We start from the raw sequence: 19,350 nt of genomic DNA, 5'->3' as shown, positions 1-19,350 counted from the left end.
AAAGAAAAAGAAAAAAGTCACAAAAATCTTTCTCCCAGCATGTAGACTTCTATTTCAAACCATGCCCTATATGGAGTATATCAAAATTTGTGACTAGGAACAAGGCTGAAGAAGATGGAACAGATGATGGAATATGAGAGCATGAAAAAAAAAAGGCATATACAAATTTGTTGTATCTCTCTCTGAAGAAGAGAATAAACAGAAGTTTGAGAGAAACACTGAGGAAAGGTTAGCCAGTCGCTGGGTAAAATAATCATTTAAACATAAGGTTGGCTAGACCAAGGATTTTGCAAGAGATAAGAGGCCAGGATGGTATAAGAGTATAGGCACCACAAATTCTGCTTTTACAATTGAGAGAACAGTTTGCATTACAAAAATAAAAATGAAGCTCTATCAGAAAGCAATGACAGCCTGGGTGTTAGAAGAAAAAAAAAAAGGCACAACATTAAATGAGAACAAAAAACAAATATAAAAACCACACAAACCCCAAGAATCCTAATTAAAAAAACTGGGCTGACTACTTTCTTTCACATATTCAGCCCCACTTTCTTTCACATACCCAGCCAAACAACTGCAGAGAATTCCAGGAGCCAGAATTAACAGTGACATTTTAAGTCAATGAGAATCTATTTTACTCTTCTTCCCACAACACAAATGAATAGTAGTGCTAACGAAATTCCACTCCTATTATGAATTGACAAACACAATCCTGCATTTATCCCTTCCAGCAAAATCTGCCTTTTAATGAACTCAGACTATTCTGAAATACCCCACGGTCAGAATATGACAAAACAAAATGTCAGTCTCTTCTGCACTGCTCTCCTTCCAATTACCTTGACTTACTGGACCAAGAAAATATAATTACTACTGTATTTTACAGTTTTACCTAAATCACATTAAAAACTTACTATTTTAGTCATAGATTTTAATGCAGTATTAATTATTTAGTTAACACTTTATCAGGTGCTTCTGACTAAGGATGGACTTCATTATTCATTGTACCAAAATAACCTGCTTAAAAAGAAAACAATAATAATAATGAAAATCTATAGCTACTGGTCTCAAGCGCCGTCTTCTTCAAAGTTGTAAGAAAATGCTTTMTATGCAGAAGTTAGTGAATGTTTACACAATAAAAAAAAGATTGTATTTGGGACCAAGATACAAAATTTAATTTGAGGATATTGTTAACCAGAAATTGCCATGTGCTAGAAAAGAAGCCCCTTGGGTCTCCTGGTCAGAAGAGACAGAGAAACAATCCTGTTTTTCTTTCAGGCAAAAGAAATAGCTGTAATATTTAACAAGCAGCAAAGAGAGGAAAGAGAGAGAGGGGAAGAAAAAAAGGAGAGAAAAGAACCGTGTTATGCTGCGAGCAGTCTCTTCTCACAAGTTAAGCAGAGTGTGATCAGCTCACGGTGTTGATAAGGCACCAAACACACCAGGCTACGCAGTATCCGCCTCTCCTCTAGTTATGCTACAAGGAAAGAAGGAAGGCAGAGGCTTTCGCACTTCGGCTGAGCTGTAAGAGGCAGGTTAGCTAACTGCAAGTGCAAACAACTCCATGGCACATGTGTGTCTGCTTGACAAATTCCATTGTGAGTAAAGGTATTTTTCTCATAGTTTCTTGTTTGCACATAATTCTCTCCTTCCATTCCTGAAAAATTATGCACCCCTCCAAGAACAGTCGGTAATTTGCTGAGCCTGAAGGTCAGCTGACATGACACATCTATCAGCAAGCRCTCCAAAATTCGAGAATTCACAATGGAATCTGCTGTGATTAAAGGCACGAAATAGATGCAGTATGTTAGCCTCAAAATGCAATGAGTCTTCTATACTTAGCTTTTTTCAACATAGCTTCAGTACAAACTGAAAGGCAGAAGTTTTACAAGTGTCACTCTTTAACAGAAGTGCTTTTCTAGCCATTTGGTGAACAAATCCAGACTTACACTTCCATCTCCTGCTTCCACCAGCATCAAGACGCACACTGCAATGGATAGCCTTCCAAACTGCTTTCTAGAGATTGCTTTCATTTAAACATCAAGCATCAGTGCCTCTGAGAAGGCTTCCCCTGTCTTCCTCAGGGACCTACCCAGCTTTTAATACTGAAGAACTGCATTGAAGGTAGCTCACCTATTACCTTCTCGATTATTCCACGGTTCTCTGGTGGAGCTGAGAACCTGACTTTCCATCCTATCATAATAAATAATGGAAACCATTTACCATATAATAGTTATTTTATCATAGTGGAAATAGCAGGCAAACCTTGACCTCAAATGCAAAGCTAAGATCTGATTCTGATCTTAGGTAAACGCTAACAAGTAAACATTGCTTCCATAATCAGTTATTTTCAACTAAAATATAAATACGTTCTACTCTGCCACCATGGCATGACTAGTACTGAATTCCAAACTGAAATCAAATAGTTAACAAGTTCACCACCAAAAAGCTAGAGAAAATTTGTATTAACTACAACCTCATTAGGAAAGATCATCCTCACATGCAATTAGTATTCTAATGAAGATACAATATTAACCGCAATTCAACATTCTTATCTTTCAGAAAGTCTAGACTCCCCAGTTTCTATTCRATAGACTGCATACAACTATTCGTATTTTCTGAAAGTGTTTCTTGAAGGTATTTGCAAAGGATTCCATAGAGTAACACTCATTTATGGAAAACAGTTAATTCAAAATCTATAAATCAAAACAAGTTAAGTTTTGCAGCTGTGTCACAATAGATAGCTTTGCCTATAGTGATCTTTGTAAAAGCTCCTTATTTCTTCCAAATTACTGCTAATAGAGTCAAATTTCAGTGAGGAGAATAAGGATTAATGACAAGCGAGTTTAATGCCATTCTTGCCATCAATTTCCTAAGATTAAAAGGTTCCCACACATGCACAGACCATTCTGAAGCATCTGTAAAGTGCATTTTCCTTTCACTCCTGTATCTTGACCACATGTACTTGCATGAGAGCTCCACTGAAATGGAAGATCTTCTAATATTATCCAGTCCACCGCTCTTGTATATACCACATATGAACCCTGCTTCCAGGCAACACTAGTCTACTCATTTGAGCCAACTGAGGAATTTAGGAGTTAAAATCTACACTCCCTGAAAACTAAGAACCTGTTGTTATGGGAAGAGGTGAAAATTACAGCAAAAAGAATTCTAGCTCGTGTTAAACAGCAACAACTTGTTCCTGCCCAAAAGTTCCTGAACATCTAGAAAGAGGCTCAGATCATAAAAGCCAGTTTCAGAATATGTGTAATAAAATGTGCTGTTCTAAATACTTTTCACTACTACTGCTACAAATAACATGAATTGTTATGGCTTGTCATAAAAATACCATACAAATATCTACAGCCTCCTCTACATAGAGGAGTCAGTGAGTTTGTTTCATGCATGACATCCCCCCCCMAAAAAAACAAACAAAACCACCCCCCCAAACTGGCCCAATTTTWAAAAAAATCTGTCCTACACTCCCTATCTTTATCTCTCAGAAGAGCGTGAAAGCACAGGCAACAACRGCAAAATGTAAATTCATACTCTAGCTTAATCCATAGTAGCTTTCGCACACAGACAAACGTGTATGTATTTCCTTCCCATCATCACAGTCGTCTTTGCTTACAGAAAGGTACTTTGTCCTTAAGCTGAGACGTCGCTTTGGAGGTGAGCTTTGCAAGACCACAGCATTACCTAGGAACAGTTTATTGGCTTCAGGTTTATCTCCTTCAGGATACGCTTTCGACTCATAGATAAGGCCTAAAATGGTAACTGCATTGATGGGGGTGAGGAGGAGAGATAAGAAAGAATATATGTAGTGACAAGTCCGACCTTTTCAAAGTAAATTCCTTTCCTAATCTGCCTTGATATACAATTCAAATTCAGTAACATCAGACCAATGGAAAAGATCTTCCTCCAATGATAACCTGCTCCTCTGGTTCTAGACAGCTCTATTCCCTTCTCTGTGCCTTTTATTTCCTTTATTTCGTTGCTGGTAAGTATTTTGCACAGGGAAGTATCAACCTCTCATACTTAATGACTAATTACCTCATTCTTATCCTCTTTTATTTTGTATTGGAAATATTGCTTAGGCCTATTTGAACAATTTTTGGTTTTGCTTTTTACTTTACACTTAACTGGGTAAAGAAAGGTCTCAATGACAATCTTATAGCAAAAGGATGGAGTGCCTGGGAGGTCCAAGAGCAGTTAGGAGTCTATTAAAAAAAAAAAAAAAAAGAGAGAGCTGAATTAAATTTTCGCACAGCAAGATCTAGTATGTTGCAAATCTTAAGTAGCATTTTCACAAATCTATAGCTTCAGCGCTTAGAAGGGAGAGAAACCAGCCAGCCAAAGACAGAAATAAGTCAATGGATGAGTTGTATATATATTTCCACCTGCTGGCAGAATGTGTTTACACAGCAGCAACATGCTCTTAACAGTGGCTTAAGTCTGGAATAAATCCAATAAATCAGAAGAGTTTTCTTAGTTCTGAAAGGAGTGACAAAGCAGCATTTATCTTACAATCTCACTGACAGAGATTATTATAGAAGGTCTGCTTATGATAGTGCTGTATACCTCCAGATCTGGGGCCCTAATATTAGTCAAATGGATGAATAGTACTTTTTTATTTTTAATTACTGAGTACTGCGAACACACATAGCAGTTTCCCGAAAGTATATGCAATAAGCTTAAACTCCTAAACATGGAAACAACTTATGACAGTGTTATCAGATCCAGCTCCAGCAAAGTAAGTATTTTTCAGTCAAGAAGTGCTAGAAGTCAGGACCTACAGGAATGAGATGGTGTTCACCACATACCACTGAGTCACTGTACCAGGAAACCAACAATTCTCTTTCCCTCAGGACTGACTGCAACAAAGCATGATAAAGTCAATACTGCAGTTGTTAAGAGGCCCTTTCCCAAGCACCACAGTCATGTCAAAAAATACAGTTGTCTGTAAACAGAGAGAGTGGATTAATCTCTGATCTCTCTTAAATCAACAAGAAGAGTATTTCCAACTACAGAAACTGTACTCCCAGTCTCACTTGGTGGTTTTTCCGTACTGCACGCTCGACGCTTTCATTTGGTACCACATTGAACACTCCTGATTCATAATCTGTGACCAGTGGGTTTTATCAAGTATATTCCATGCAATTCAGTACCTAAGTTCAAAACAACAAATTGAGTTAACGTGTTTCATGGAACAGGAAACACTGTTCAAGTCATCTTTACTGTCCAACAGGCATGAAAAGACTAGTTTACTAGTTTGTAAACACTCACATAGTAGGCTATTTTCACAAAATCTTAGTTGAAATGTTTAAGTCTTTCTCTCCTCTCTCTGATTGCATATGTGACAAAGCTGTTTTCAAACTCCCATTTCCAAAATCAGCTTTGTGAAAAAGCACACTTCTTGAAAGATACGTTACTGCATTAACACATGCTAGAAAGCATCTAGCCTTTGTGCTGCCCCATCCTATAAACACCCAGAGATCCACACGCAACTACCAAACCAAGCCCAGACTTCCTCTGAGAAAGCTGAAAACTCTAGCTTTGTCAACTAACAAAAGTATTAAACCTTTGTGCTAAAATAACTTCATTGTATATATAACTTGGGGAAAAAATTTAACAAATATTTTCACAAATGCCAAGCACTCAGAAAAAATTCTCAAAACCAGAAGAGCTGATCCATTACAGTATTAAGAACTCAATCTTCTGTCTTGCAGCTCATTGAGGTAACTATCAATTTTGATCCTTTACAGTTAGCTTAAGCAGAGAAACACTTCAGAAAAATAAGAAGAAACTACCATATAATATGCTACAATTTAATTAGAAGGAGGAACCTGCTGAAGATAATTTCAACAGAAGAACATTCTAATAATCATTTTAATGGGATGCATAGGCCCTCACATCCCTAAACAGGAATGTGTAAGGCCCATCTTTGCAAAGGCACGTAACAGCTGCAAGAAAGAAAGTTTCCCTTTGTATTGATGTGGGCGATGCTAAAGCTCCAACAAAATCACTGGAATTTTGGCCAGGGAGGAGAGGAGGAACAAACAACGCTCTCAGCTTCCGAGGCATAGCAGGGCTTAGGTCCCTTTTGTTCCTCCAGATGGAGGGAAAATTCAGCTTTAAATCTAAAAGGCAAGGCTGACAGATAAAGTTTAAAACAGGCTCTAAAAACACCTGTGTATACACACTTATATAGTAATGTCAGGAACATGAAACTCTGACACAGCAAACTTGAAACATCTTCCTTTAGAAAGCTGGTAAGATGCACAAGGGAAAAAAGCTCTAGCAGAACTCTTATTGATGATCAACAGGTTTCTCCTGCTAAGCTGCAAGTAACTTTTGGATCACTGTTCTGGAAATGTCCCCATTCAAGCCAATGGCACCAATTTAGACACAATATATAGCCTTAAGGCAGGGGTAAGGGAGAGGAAAGCAACACTTAATAAATGTTTAACAAACAAAGTTTTTTCCAAGGAATGTTTTGAAAGTATTTCCAATGGGAGCTTAATACTGAAAATACAACACATTAACAAAGCAAAGGCAAATAAAATTGCCTGTCCCCTCTTATAATGTATATTTAAGACTTGAAAGAAGAAACATCAATTAAAAACAGTCACCATGTATTGGTGCAGCAGTTGCAGAATGGGTGCACTCACATTACATCCATATCAGTTTTTGCCATTTAAAGTTAATTGAAGAAGATATGTCTGTAAGAGGGACCTAATAAGGAACTGGTATTTTTCAAATGAGGTATTTCTAGGATAATGCTTTATATTTATTGTCTAATTCTTTTCATTATGCAAGTTTCCTTTATCTGCTTGGAAAGGGCTTTAATGGAACTAAATAAAAGGAGCCAATTCGTCCAACATTTATGCCTTGCAGATTCTATTATATGTTGCTGTAAGAAATGTAAATCAAGAGATTGGGTCTTAAAGTTTTATTCACTGTAGTTTTAATAGACCATGCCAATATTACTCCAGTATTGCCAGAGATGTCTCCTGGAGCACTGAATGAATACTAAGAAGGCCTACCATGACTCTTCTTACGGAAGTACAGACTAAATGCTAAACTCTCAATCTCCCAATTGGATCCACATGAGGAAATTCAATATGGCTTCAGGGAATATGCCAGCAAAGATCTTACAGGGAAGTTAAATTGTATGTTTCTATTCCTTGTAAGTCTGTCCAAATACATAAAGAAATCTTCTTGTAACTTTTAGCCAGTTGATTTCTTAGAGCTTTGAGTATACAACAGTCTTATTTCTTATTTAGGAAGCTAAAAGTATTAATTTGAAGAGTTGTCTAGAAATAAGGCTGGAGAACTGAAAAGGGTTCTGTTTGTTTTTTCAATTTAGAATACTAGAGAGACATTAAAAATGGTAAATAAAACAACTGGTTCATAATCACTATCAATGATAGGAAAGTGGCACTGCATTGACCAGAAAGGCTGGGCAGTCAGGAAACACAGATTTCATTCGCAGAAGTAGTTCAGAATATAGTACAGACTTCAGATCAATTAATTCCTTTGTTCTATTTGCAAAATAGCACAAAAAAGCCCTAGTAACCTTCCATATAAACCTGCTAAGTCCTAATCATTAATACTTTTTAAGTGAAATGACAGCCTCATAATGATATTGACAGACATACAAGGTATTATTCTCAGTAATGTTTACATTATGAACTGTCTTTTGCTTCATAAACTTGTCAAATATTTTATGGAAGAACAGTAATTCTTTCATTAAGAATGAGTAATGAACTTATGATCATGATGATCTTGATAGACACAAAATTATATCCTCAACAGTTACTCCCTATAAAACACCAGCAAATGAGAGAACCCAGAACTACTGAAAGTATTGAAAGTCACCTTGGTTCAGTTTAAATATTAGGTGTACATACCTAGATACAGCTTCTGTCTTTCCGAGTGCTGAAATAACTCAATGGAGTATTATTCACAGTCATAGTTCAACCTTGTTTCTATTTTGGTCAATCAGTAGCAAAACTCATATTTTGATCTTGTTAAGGATCAGAAGTTACATGTTTGTTTTCAATATTAATATGCTGATCCATATATGATTGTAGGATGAGGCACACTTGAATATCCAGTCATTCYTTTCACATAGACACAGTGGTTTGCAATGCAGGCCTCATACAAGCTAAGAGGTGTTCAACTGTTCAGCTGACCAGACCACCTGATCATCAATCAGGCCATAAGCAGCACCAAAGCAAGTTCTCCAGGATTTTCAAACAATTAGCAATAACTATTTTTAATTAAGAATTCTAAAGTGATTCCAAATGATACTGTCACAAATATATGAAACTAAATCCATGCATATTGTACCTAAGCATCCAACATCCCTTTTTAAAGACTATTCAAAGCACTAGAGTTGTGTGGATGATAATGAAGGCAAAATTAAATCTCATCAGCAAGTTTAGAGGCTTGTATGACCATAGCAACATAATCATGATAAAATTCTCAGGCATACAATACACAGAGCAAGTCATCCGACTTAGCCTGTAAGTAATGTAATGCAGAGATAAGAAGGCACTGGGTGTGTCCTGACCAACCTTTGCACACAATATGAAAAAACACAGTAAGAGGAGGTCCAAATGGCTCCAGCTTTTCAGATTTTCCATCAAGATGTCCATGGTTTGAGAAGAATGCAATTCTACTTTATCATGGAGTCACCAACCAATAACCAATCAAAATAAACCTAGAATTATTTTATAAGGGAGCAGGCTGAGCCAATGAGTTGCATTTCTAAAGAAGCTAACCAACATACTCCACGACTGACAAACAATAAATTGAAAGCATTGTCAGGCTTTCTGATATGGCTCTTCTGATTAAAGGTGACATATTCTTTAAAGCAAGTATAGAGTGCACCCCACTCCTGAAACAAAAACTGAAACAAAACAAAACAAAAAGATCAGCTTTAGTAATGAGCTCTATGAAAAATAACTTTGGTAATGATCCCACAATTCCTACTCTTCCTTCAGTGCAGGAGAAGCAGGAACTTTTTCAAACTTGTCGATTCCCTTAGTTCACAAATACACCCCAGAATAATAATAGGTTGTTCATGTATCCACACACAGCCTCTAATTTGCCATTGCTATAGAGTCTGTACTTTTTCCTAATTTTGAACATATACTGAGGCTGTTGGGCAAGAGAAAAACTCTTTCTAGTTCCTGTCACTTTATTCCCATTCATCCTCTGCAGTTATTTTCCTGTGTTCTAAATGATACAAATTTCACCTCAGGATGAATTTCAGAGTGAAAATTCTCGTAAAAACTCTTGCACCTCATACATATTGTTTAGATATTAAGAAGCAGTTTTCCTTGTACTATGGCAACTGTATTCCTCCCCTTCATCCAAAATTCTAATTTCTCTGAAACCCAGTTAGAAAGAGAATATTAAAGGATTATTTTTCTTTTTAAAAGTTCAGCTGTCTTCTGGTCTTAGTCATTTTTAACTAAACTTTTGAACTATGTTCCTTTATTTCAAGGCACTGATATAGATGGCTTTTCCTCGCATAAGGAAACTTCCATCTGATTAGTTATCTCAGGAATGGCTCCTCAGCTCATCAGAATTCACACAAATTCATAAATCACTTAGATTTTGATTACGCTGACGGTATATTACAACTCTTCGCTTAGAAAGGGTAAAACAGCGAAAGGGTAAAGTGCTGCAGAAAGCCACACCTCCCATCTCACAAGTAGATAACCATTGAGTTTACGCCTTTGTTACATTCACATGCCACAGACAAATCACACCATCTAGATTCCTAGCTGAATCACTCTCTTTCTAATCACACTAATAAGCAGTCAATATTTTGACTCCAGAACTCACAAACCCCTCTCTGTCCAGGCAGGAATACCCTTGTAGTCATGGGTAGCATCCCCCCTCCTTCTGTGTAGGCAAATCAAAAAAATCTCAAATGAAGTCTGATGGCACAACTGAACACAGAACTGAGAACCTGAGAGCAAGCATGAGGAGGTGGGGAGCCAGTTCACCTCTTGTCTAAAAGCAGGACAGCAGCAGAACAAAACATTTTGAAAACATTCATTTATGAAATTTTGGAGACTATATTATTGCAGTTCTATTATATGCAGATAACCATTATACATTTTGATGATATAGGCATTTATTTTTGTATGATATTTTGGTGTTCCAAGGAGACTGACTCAAACTCTTGCATATTTTAACTATATTCAGTTCAATGGCTTTACTGTTTGAGAAAAAGACCACTACAGACTAGAAAATGATTTTAGTCTTTCATCACTTTATTGTTGGCTAAAGAATGACAGTAAAAGGCAAGGAGTAAAACAGTAACCATCTTGCTTTCTAGACTTCATAAACATGAAAACATGTAGGTAATTAAAAAAAATGTACTTAATGAAATTTTGACAACTCTTACCACTTGTTCAGGCAGGTTGTTAGCCCTCTTCCCTTGTTCATAAAGGAGAATTCAAACATATAGATATCGCTGAAAAAACATAAGAAATGGATCAAACTCTGAATAGAAACTTTGTCAGTCTTGCTACAAGAAAGATACCAATAAACATCACATATTTTCTTGAACCACAAGTATGTAATTAAACATAGTGTTTTAAGGAACATACTTTGTTTTCACTTGTAATTTTGCCACCAATGTAAAAGAGTAATTACACTGAACCATAGTTTCATCTATACCTACAAGAGTATTTTCTTACTCACAGAAATTAAAGGGAAAGTAGTAATTTTTCAGATCAAGGCATTAAATTTATTATTTTTTCCTGCAAGAGCACAAACACTATCTTTGCAAAATCTTGATCAACTTTTCTTTTTAAAGGAAAAAGGAGCCTAAAGATCATAGCTTTTCAAATATTCTACTTATCGTTGCTTCCAAACTACAAATATATCTGATTCCATATATATGCTGGAAGTTGGAAGTGCATCTTCATCTAATCCAGAATATTGCTGAGCTACCAGGATTTGTGTTACAAGAAAAGAAGGTAAGTTTTATTTGACCTTGGATATAAACTCACTTTAAATTCCTGATTTCTGTAACAGAATTTTGAAAATAAAATTATAGATGCTTGCATGGTAGTACTATAGAGTTCTTGTTTATCATTAAATACCGGGCAAGTCACACAAAACAGAAAAGTGCATATATCTAACAGTAGCTATACCACTATAGTGCTAAAGCACCAAAGCACCACTGACCATCAGTCCCTCTACTATCCGTTAGACTGGATTTGTAGGACMGCTGTGCCTACATACAGCATGTCTCCTATGGGCAGTAATTTATGTTATCAGTATCACAACTAACTAGTTTTTCTCCTTTTTTCCAGTTCAAAGACTGCTCACAAACAGGGGCTAAACTGAACCCACAAATATCAGTAACAAATGACTGCCACTCAGAGAATGAAGAGATGGGAGAAATRGCTTTTCTACCATACAAACTGATAAATTTAAGAGACCTAGAAAATACAAAGAAAGATAACTGCAGGCGGCTTTTATGGAGAAACTTAAAGAAAAACTTGGAAAAAAAAAATTAAGCATTTTTTATCTCCCCCCCCCCCCAATTCTTGTAAGCCAGTCAGTGTTTAGCTATCTTACAAAAGCCAAGTATTCCCAGTACGTGCCTTTACCCTCCATGGTAACTTTTCTGTCTCATTTCATAATTTACAAATTATAAAGCAACACTSTGTCTTAATATAGCAATTCCAATGCCTTCAGGATGGTGGTTGATGAAAATTTATCTAATTAGTAAACAGGATGCTTTATTTATCTTCAGCTCTGATAAGTAAAATACTTTTAAGTACCGCAGAACAAAGGAGAAATGCCATCAAAAAACATACTAGCAAGTGAAGCACGTACATGGAAATTCATTTAGTCACAAAATGAAATTTCATTAAAAGGGTTATGTTGTTCCAGAAACAGCACTGAAGGAGATGATATAGTCAGAAGAAATGCATGGAATCAGTACAAATCCAACCTCAGGCAAGGCTTTCCCCCCAAAGTCTCATTTTTATTAGCAATTCAGACTTAACCTGCTGAGCCCTATTAAACAATTTTCTCCAAAAATGTAATATACACACCATTTATTTTAATCAAAAAGGAATGCAAACAGTGATAATAATCAGAAACAATATTAAACAGACATCAGTAGGGGCATATTACAGAGGAAAAAAAGTCAATAACTTGGTTAAGTTTTAAAACATTGCAGTAAATGTTAAAAATAATTTTAGAAGGGCCATTTTAAGAAGCATGGCAATTCTGCATGACCCACTTTAAGACCTTCCATTTTCAAGTGAAGTTCTTAAAATCTCATATTAAAAAAAATCTGTGAAAATGTATAGCCTATTAAAAAAAAATCAAAAAAAAWTTCATTGAAAAAGTTGAATTGCAAACCTCTTAATTCATATTTTCAGTAGTATGATGAAACATTAGATTTAACATTGTGCCTACAATTCTATTCTATTGTTTTTATTATGCCTCCATAAACTCTTGAGCAGGAACAATATCCACTGAAGATAATGAAGTCCTTATTCATGTTGGACCTTTTCAAGCTTTTAAAAATTAAAGTTTTCATTTATTTCTTTGATCCCATTTTGACTGTCACATCACAGAAGTACAGACAAGCTGCTTCTTAAATACCACTGCTCAGGACTCTGCAAGGTTACCATTGGTGTCCCCTACAGGAGTCCACTAAGGGCAGAAGTGAGCTGCTGGTATCAACCCTTTATTTAGCATTGGACTAGCCACAATATGGCCTTTCTGTAGTGTACAATTAGACTGAATACACGCATATGCACACACTGAGATGCAAGTCTAACATCAGGAAGTTAAGGCTGTTTTAGAAATTACAAGCTTTAAAACAATATACTTGGTCTTCATTTCTAAATTGGAACCATATAGGAGATCCTTACCAGACAAAGACCTTCACCATTAATTGAAAAGGGAATCACCTAGAACATCTAAACGAGCACACGAGTCCCTTATGACAGAGCCAGGAGCTAGTAAGGCAGCACACAAATAGATATTATTCACAGGAAAGCTGTAGCAATTCCAAYCTGAGGACTCTAAATCCTGTGATGACAAATACTGTCAGAGAGTTGAGAAAGTCACTGYAGACTAAGTTTCACAACAATCACTACCATGGCTTTATTCAGCCTCCATTTTCAAGAGCTAAAGTTTTTCATTTTCCCATTTTGTTCCTGAAAAAAGGCAACTTCATGCACAGAGTAGCAAAAATGCAGGCCCATCTACTTAGCAAGAACTGAAACAGTATGATCCTTTCTGGAACCAAATGTGCTGACCAGACTCACAAATTTCACATTATCAACATGTTTTCAGTATTCTTGTTTCTCCTTTTAGCAACAATTTTCTGTCACCTTAACAGACTCATTATTTCATGAGTCGAAGTGGCAGACCAGGAGGAGAAGGGAGCTCACGATTCTGATAGGGGTAAAGTAGATCACACACGGTCTTAATAAGGAAGCTTGAATTTTCAAAGTTTAAGATACAAGTTATTTTGCCACATATGAAATTCTAACATGAATTAAACACACCTAGCTGATTAAATAAAAAGATAAATACTTCACCACTTTTTTTGTGGGTACAGTTACCAGTGGTGTGTTAATTTAGAGAAAGTTATCAACTGTTTTCAACCTTTCTTCCAGTCTGAGGGATCTCCAGCAAGAGTTTTAATGGAATTGAAGCCCCTGGTTAGCCAGTTTAAGCCAAGAGACAATAAATTTGCTTTCCTCCACACCATTTGTAAACCTCTCTAAAAGGCTGGAGAACCTTCTCATTCAATGCAAAGAACAGCAGATTTTGGGGTAATGCTCCCTCTTCAAATACATTTCTTCACATTTAAATCAGTTTCTGATTTTTGTCAGCACATGAGATATTGGAACTATTCAGTCTATTCAAAGGCTACAAGCAAGCAAATGCATTTTGATTTCAATGTGAGTAGCTATCAAATGAACTTTATCTAGCAGAACAACAACACCCCCCTCCCCAACAGAGATCAGTCTTCAATTACAACTAACTGATTACAGCACTTTGTTGAAAATCATACAACCTAGAAGAAAGYTGTGTTCAGGAAAGATGGAGTGACCCCTGGTCAATGACAACAGCCAGTGTTACATCCAGAAGAGATGTACAGAACACTATTGAAGCTGGAACGAAAGAAGATGCAAAAGAGTCCACAAAGGGAAAAAAACCCTCAAATTTAACCGAAAGGTGTTTTCCCTACATACAACAGTAACAGGTGGAATCTCAAAAGAACTGAGACCATGCAGATACTTAATTGCCRCTATGAATTTTGGGTCATGACTGCTTTTACAGTGATAATCTCTAAGACTTCTCATTGCACAGCAATCAGGTTATGATTTCTAAGGGACCTGGAGAGGTAATCAAGTGAAGTGTTTGCTGCAAAAATATGAACATATGAGCTTATGATAATCACCTGGTGTTAAAACATGTCACTAACCTTTTGAACTCAAATATTCTTAAAGTTACACAGGATGTAGATGTATTGTGGTTTTGGATTCCCTTTTGTTCAGCTCTGCTGCACAACAATAGGGAAGTGAAGCAGCAACACGAAGGAACAAGCCTTCCAGGCTTCATTTATAACCTTGTTAGAAAAGTTTAGTCTGCCAAGCTCAAGGTCTCAAAAGGTCTGAAYTTCTCAGGAACCAAGCCAACATTGAAACCAAAACATCAGTAAAAGTAGAGTTGTATTTTTAATTTGCCAAGTAAGTAACACGGCTTAACACCATTAAGGAGAGGAAAAAAATTATGGGAAAAGAGTACTTAATCTAGGGCTTGTCATGAACTTGAACAAACTTCTTTCTACCAGAGCACTTATTGAAAACTAATGAGTATATACTCTGAACAAGTGCAGTAAGGACTATCATAGAATGGTAAGGTTGGCAGGGACCTCTGGAGATCATCTAGCCCAACCCTCAGCGTAGCTCACACRGGGACTGAACCCGCAACCTTGGCATTAGCGGCATCATGCTCTAACCAACTGAGCTAAACTATCTTAATAAGTCTCTTATAAATATTCAAAAGACCCACCATATTAGCAGTTCCCACCATAGTAAAGGGTGAAGGTCTCCTAAAAAACAGCTCTAGGCAAAATGCAGACAATTCTGGCTGGAACCTTATGCTGAACCAATGCTGGCTGACAAGGGTACGACCCTCTATTGCTGCTAGAAGTGGCAACTTGGTTCCAAAACTGTTTGGTCACACGTTTAACAGCTCTGGCTTTGTCCTCATGAGATGAGTAAAACATTCTCATCAGATAACTCAGTTTCACAGATAAAAGATTTCAAACAGGGTCTAAGAGCATTTATTTTAATGTTACAAAGATATCCTCTAGGTGCTTTAATACAGACCAGCTATATAGATGAAAACCAAGCACAGATCTCCCAGTCCCAAGACCTAGCTACGACARTCCATGCACTACAGGAGGACTGTATGGATAAAAGTGAGAGAGGGTAACACTAAGTATGTTGACAAAAGCAAGTGCTTAGCAGAAATACAGCTCTAGACAGCATCACATACAACAACACAGCAATTCCTGAGGCTACTGAAAAATGTGCATAAATAAAAGGAAATCATTTTTGTTTTGTTTATCCAGCCTAATAGACAAGACAATGGTGAATTATTTTAGCAACTCCTTTCAGCTTGTCCAAAACATTTACTGCCTATTGTTTTCATCTTCCCAGTTACAGACATGCCAGCGTCAGAGAATGTCTGTTACAATCAACTTGGATTCACTCTTCCTAGCATCTGTCTTAAGTCTAACCTATAAAATAATACTGAACAAGAAACGAGGATGAGAAGGAAATCAAAATATCACAGAGATAAGCAGGCAGTTAATTCTTACTCCAAATGTAATAACAGTGGGGGGCTGGGGGGAACTCTAGAGGCCAAAATGTTCCAGCAAAGCTAAACRTGGTTTCCTTTCTGCTGTTACTAACCTAGCATTGTAGAAAAGCAATTACAAATATTACTCATGAAGTACAAAATACTAAATAGAAACAAAACAGATGAGAGAAACATGCACCTATTGGTAATGCTAAAATTTATTAAAAGATGATATTCAATATGTTTGAAACCAGCTGTATAAAATGACAAGGGAAGACTTTAAATTTAAATAAAACTTTGTAAATTCTTTATTTTACTAAAGGCAAAAGTTTGAGCATAAGTGTCAATTTCAGAGGATATAACACAGTAAAAAGAGTAAATTATATTTAGTCTAGTCAGCAGGACTTTCATAGATGATGCCATTCTTCCCAGATAAAGAAAATTCTTGTATTTTTAGCCATGTATATAAAGTTCAATAGCTTTGAACCATGTCTGGAGTTTCATAAATGCAACTGCTAATGGATTCCTCAGAACTGTAGCCATAACATAGCCTGACCCATGACTGTCTAGTGAGCTCTCCCTTCACAGCTGTGCCCACATTGGGAGATTCACTGATGAGTTATACTTGCTAGTGTGAAACATAAAATGAGATTGTCTTGCACCCCAGAAACGGTTACCTGGACTTTCTGCCCTTTGCATTGGAGACAGAATAACTGAAGGATATTCAATTATTAAATATCTTATTTTCACAGAATCATAGAACAGTTGGAGTTGAAAAGGACCTCTGGAGATATCTGGCCAACTCCCCTACTCAAAGTAGGGTCAATTAGAGAAGGTTGCTCAGGATCTTGTCCAATCACATTTTAAAAAGTCTCCAAGGATAGAATCTGGGCAACCTGTTTGAGTGTTCAATCACCCTTTACAGTAAAATCTTTTCCCCTCACATCAAATTGTGGAGAAGTCTTATTTTAATCAAACTGTACCCATCAACACATATTAGGCTGTGTTGCCTATTGTAGTATTCTAGATTAGCGGGAGCTACTTAAAAATCAGTGAGTTCTGAACATGACAATGGGCTGTATAACTGTGAATTTTATTGAACATGCCTGCATGCATTAGTATGCACACAGTATGGCCTCTGGGTCCAGTAATACATGGGGTTAGACTCCTTCATCTTCCAGTGACTGCTCTAAATTCCCTAATCAAAGAAGGATCCACAACGCAGGCATATGTTTTTCCTCCTGGATATTTCACCTACTTTTAACCTCTTTGTCTTTGTTATTGTACATGGCCAATATGTTTTTTTTCCAACTTCACAATCTAGAAGTATTTTAAATACTTAGTTTCTCATAAAGAATCTACTATTGAAGTGCCCTGCCTCCAAAAATATATGCAAGCAATTATTCTGAGATGGAATTAGGAAAAATCTGTATAAATCCAATGCTCTCGAGATTTTTATCAGAAATCAGTCACTTAATATCATGTGAAATGACAAGAATGCACCAGCACATTCTTTTGGTTGTTATTAGAAAAGTCTCAAGTGACATTTGCTGAAAAAAAGGACATTAAGAAGCAGTGAAGTGTCAAATGTCTTCCAAGAAGTCAATGCTGTGCCTGATTCTGCTCTCAAACACATCAGTAATTCAAGTGTATTTGGTGAAACTACACCTGTAGTGGAAGAGATAAACAAGAAACAAGCTGTTAAACACTAATACTAAAATTGTGTACTGTTACATTTGTGCATAATTCCTAAGTTTTATATTCACCAGAAGAGAACTTCTTGTGAGATTTATTTTCCCCATCAAAATTCTCCAGCTTGGTGTAAATATTTCATATCCTGTGCAGCTACTAACGTCACTAAATAATCAATCTTGCACTCTAAGAAAAACCAGTCAGCCTACTTCAGGCTGTGGTCGTTATTGTTTTAATTACAGCTATACTCATTCCGGACTCCCAACAAACTATGTGCACCTGTAATCTGTAGCTATGTTGTATTAGTAGGTTCCTCCTAATTAAACTTCTTAAAGTCAGAAGACTGTGATATGGTAAGCCCTCTAGTTCTTTGAAGGATGTCTTAGTAGGCCAACTGGTATGTATTCATAAGGATTTTGTGATCTGTTTGCCAAAAGTAAGGGAAATTCCGTCAACCTTTCAGATGCCTTCAGTAATGAAAAGCAAAGCAACAGGTATTGGTTCTATCCAYATCACTCTCAAAAGTGGTAAACAAYTACATTTTTTGTATAATAGTCTCATAGTTAAATGCAGATATACTAATACAGACAGCAAAAAGATGACTTAAATTGGACACTACAAGAAATCCTGATTTTTTTAAATGAGCAACTATGAAAACCATAAAGTTTGAGATCTCTGTATCAGTTATCCTTATGAATTTATGTGAATGCAGAAACTCTTTGAGGATCAGGACTTTTTCTATAGATTATATATCTGAAGTTTGCCTACATCAAACTCAATAGCTCTGTTCTTACACTAAAATATCTGTATTAATTCTTTTGAAGCTTTTATAATCTCAAAATACAACCTTGGTTTAGTACTTCCAAAAATTACTCTCTCCTTTGTGAGACCAGCTGCTTTCCTCCAAACTTCATGCTTTTTTCACAGGAAATAGTTGTGTTTATTCTGGAATTTTTATGACTTTTCCTCCTCTTTCATAGTGCCTAGGCAAACTACCCCCTAGATTTTTTTTTCCTTTGACCTCTCAAGGGCAGAAAGGCTTTCTCTGAGAGGTCCAGCTTTCTGTATCATCTGCTGAACCATGCGGTACAATCACATATGGGCTGAATCTCTAGCCTTCAACCTCCTTTACCCAACTATATTATTGCAACAGACAACTCCATTTGGTACCTGTCAACTCTTTCACCACAGGGATCAGTAGCATATTTGTTTGATAAAGTAAAACACAACACCTTCAAAATGCAGCATTAATTATTTGTTATCTCACAGGTATTAAACCTGTAGCACAAAAGGCAAAAAACAATAAAAAGCCAATACACATCACTCTTATTCGTGCATAAATCTTCTATTGCCAACTTTTGCAGTTTCCTCAGTCCAAATAATGCACATCTGCTGGAGAAAACAGCTTCACTTTCTCTGTTCTTTTGCCAGTATGTTAGCATTTTCCTAACACTCCCCATGTAGTCTCTAAGTTCACATAGACCCCTCACTCTTTTCTGGACATATGGTCCTGAAATAGCGTTAGTTGAATCATCTCTCATACTAGGTTTAGTAAGAGAGAAATGTCACCACTACTGAGTAAAGGAGCAGTATACTCTCTCTAGGCTATTTGTTTGAATGTTTGTTGAGAAATTCACTATTTAAACTATTACTTTATCTTCAGTGCCTGGTTCTTTATGTAAACCTCTTTATTATGTCTGACTGAAAAAAGCAAAACACACAGTATATTAAATTTTATCATAGAAAGACAATTTTCCTTCCAGGGAAAGAAATTTCCTTTGCAAG

The 19,350-nt window shown here is 36.5% G+C and overlaps 1 protein-coding gene across 4 annotated transcripts in view; it reads right to left on the bottom strand.

Moving 5' to 3' along the window:
- Positions 1–19,350, bottom strand: part of ARVCF (ARVCF delta catenin family member) — a 293,288-nt gene that overhangs the window by 260,004 nt on the left and 13,934 nt on the right. For all 4 annotated transcript variants that reach the window (XM_085302692.1, XM_085302693.1, XM_085302694.1 and 1 more), the window contains one exon: positions 10,424–10,492. The gene's annotated coding sequence lies outside the window, so the exon portion shown is untranslated. The remainder of the gene's footprint in view (positions 1–10,423; positions 10,493–19,350) is intronic.

Source organism: Rhea americana, unplaced genomic scaffold, assembly GCF_003343005.1.
Source record: "Rhea americana isolate MKP2758 unplaced genomic scaffold, rheAme1 scaffold_191, whole genome shotgun sequence".
Taxonomy (NCBI): Eukaryota; Metazoa; Chordata; class Aves; order Rheiformes; family Rheidae; genus Rhea; species Rhea americana.
Note: the sequence above shows the minus strand (reverse complement) of the source record. Positions and strands in the feature narration are given on the sequence as shown.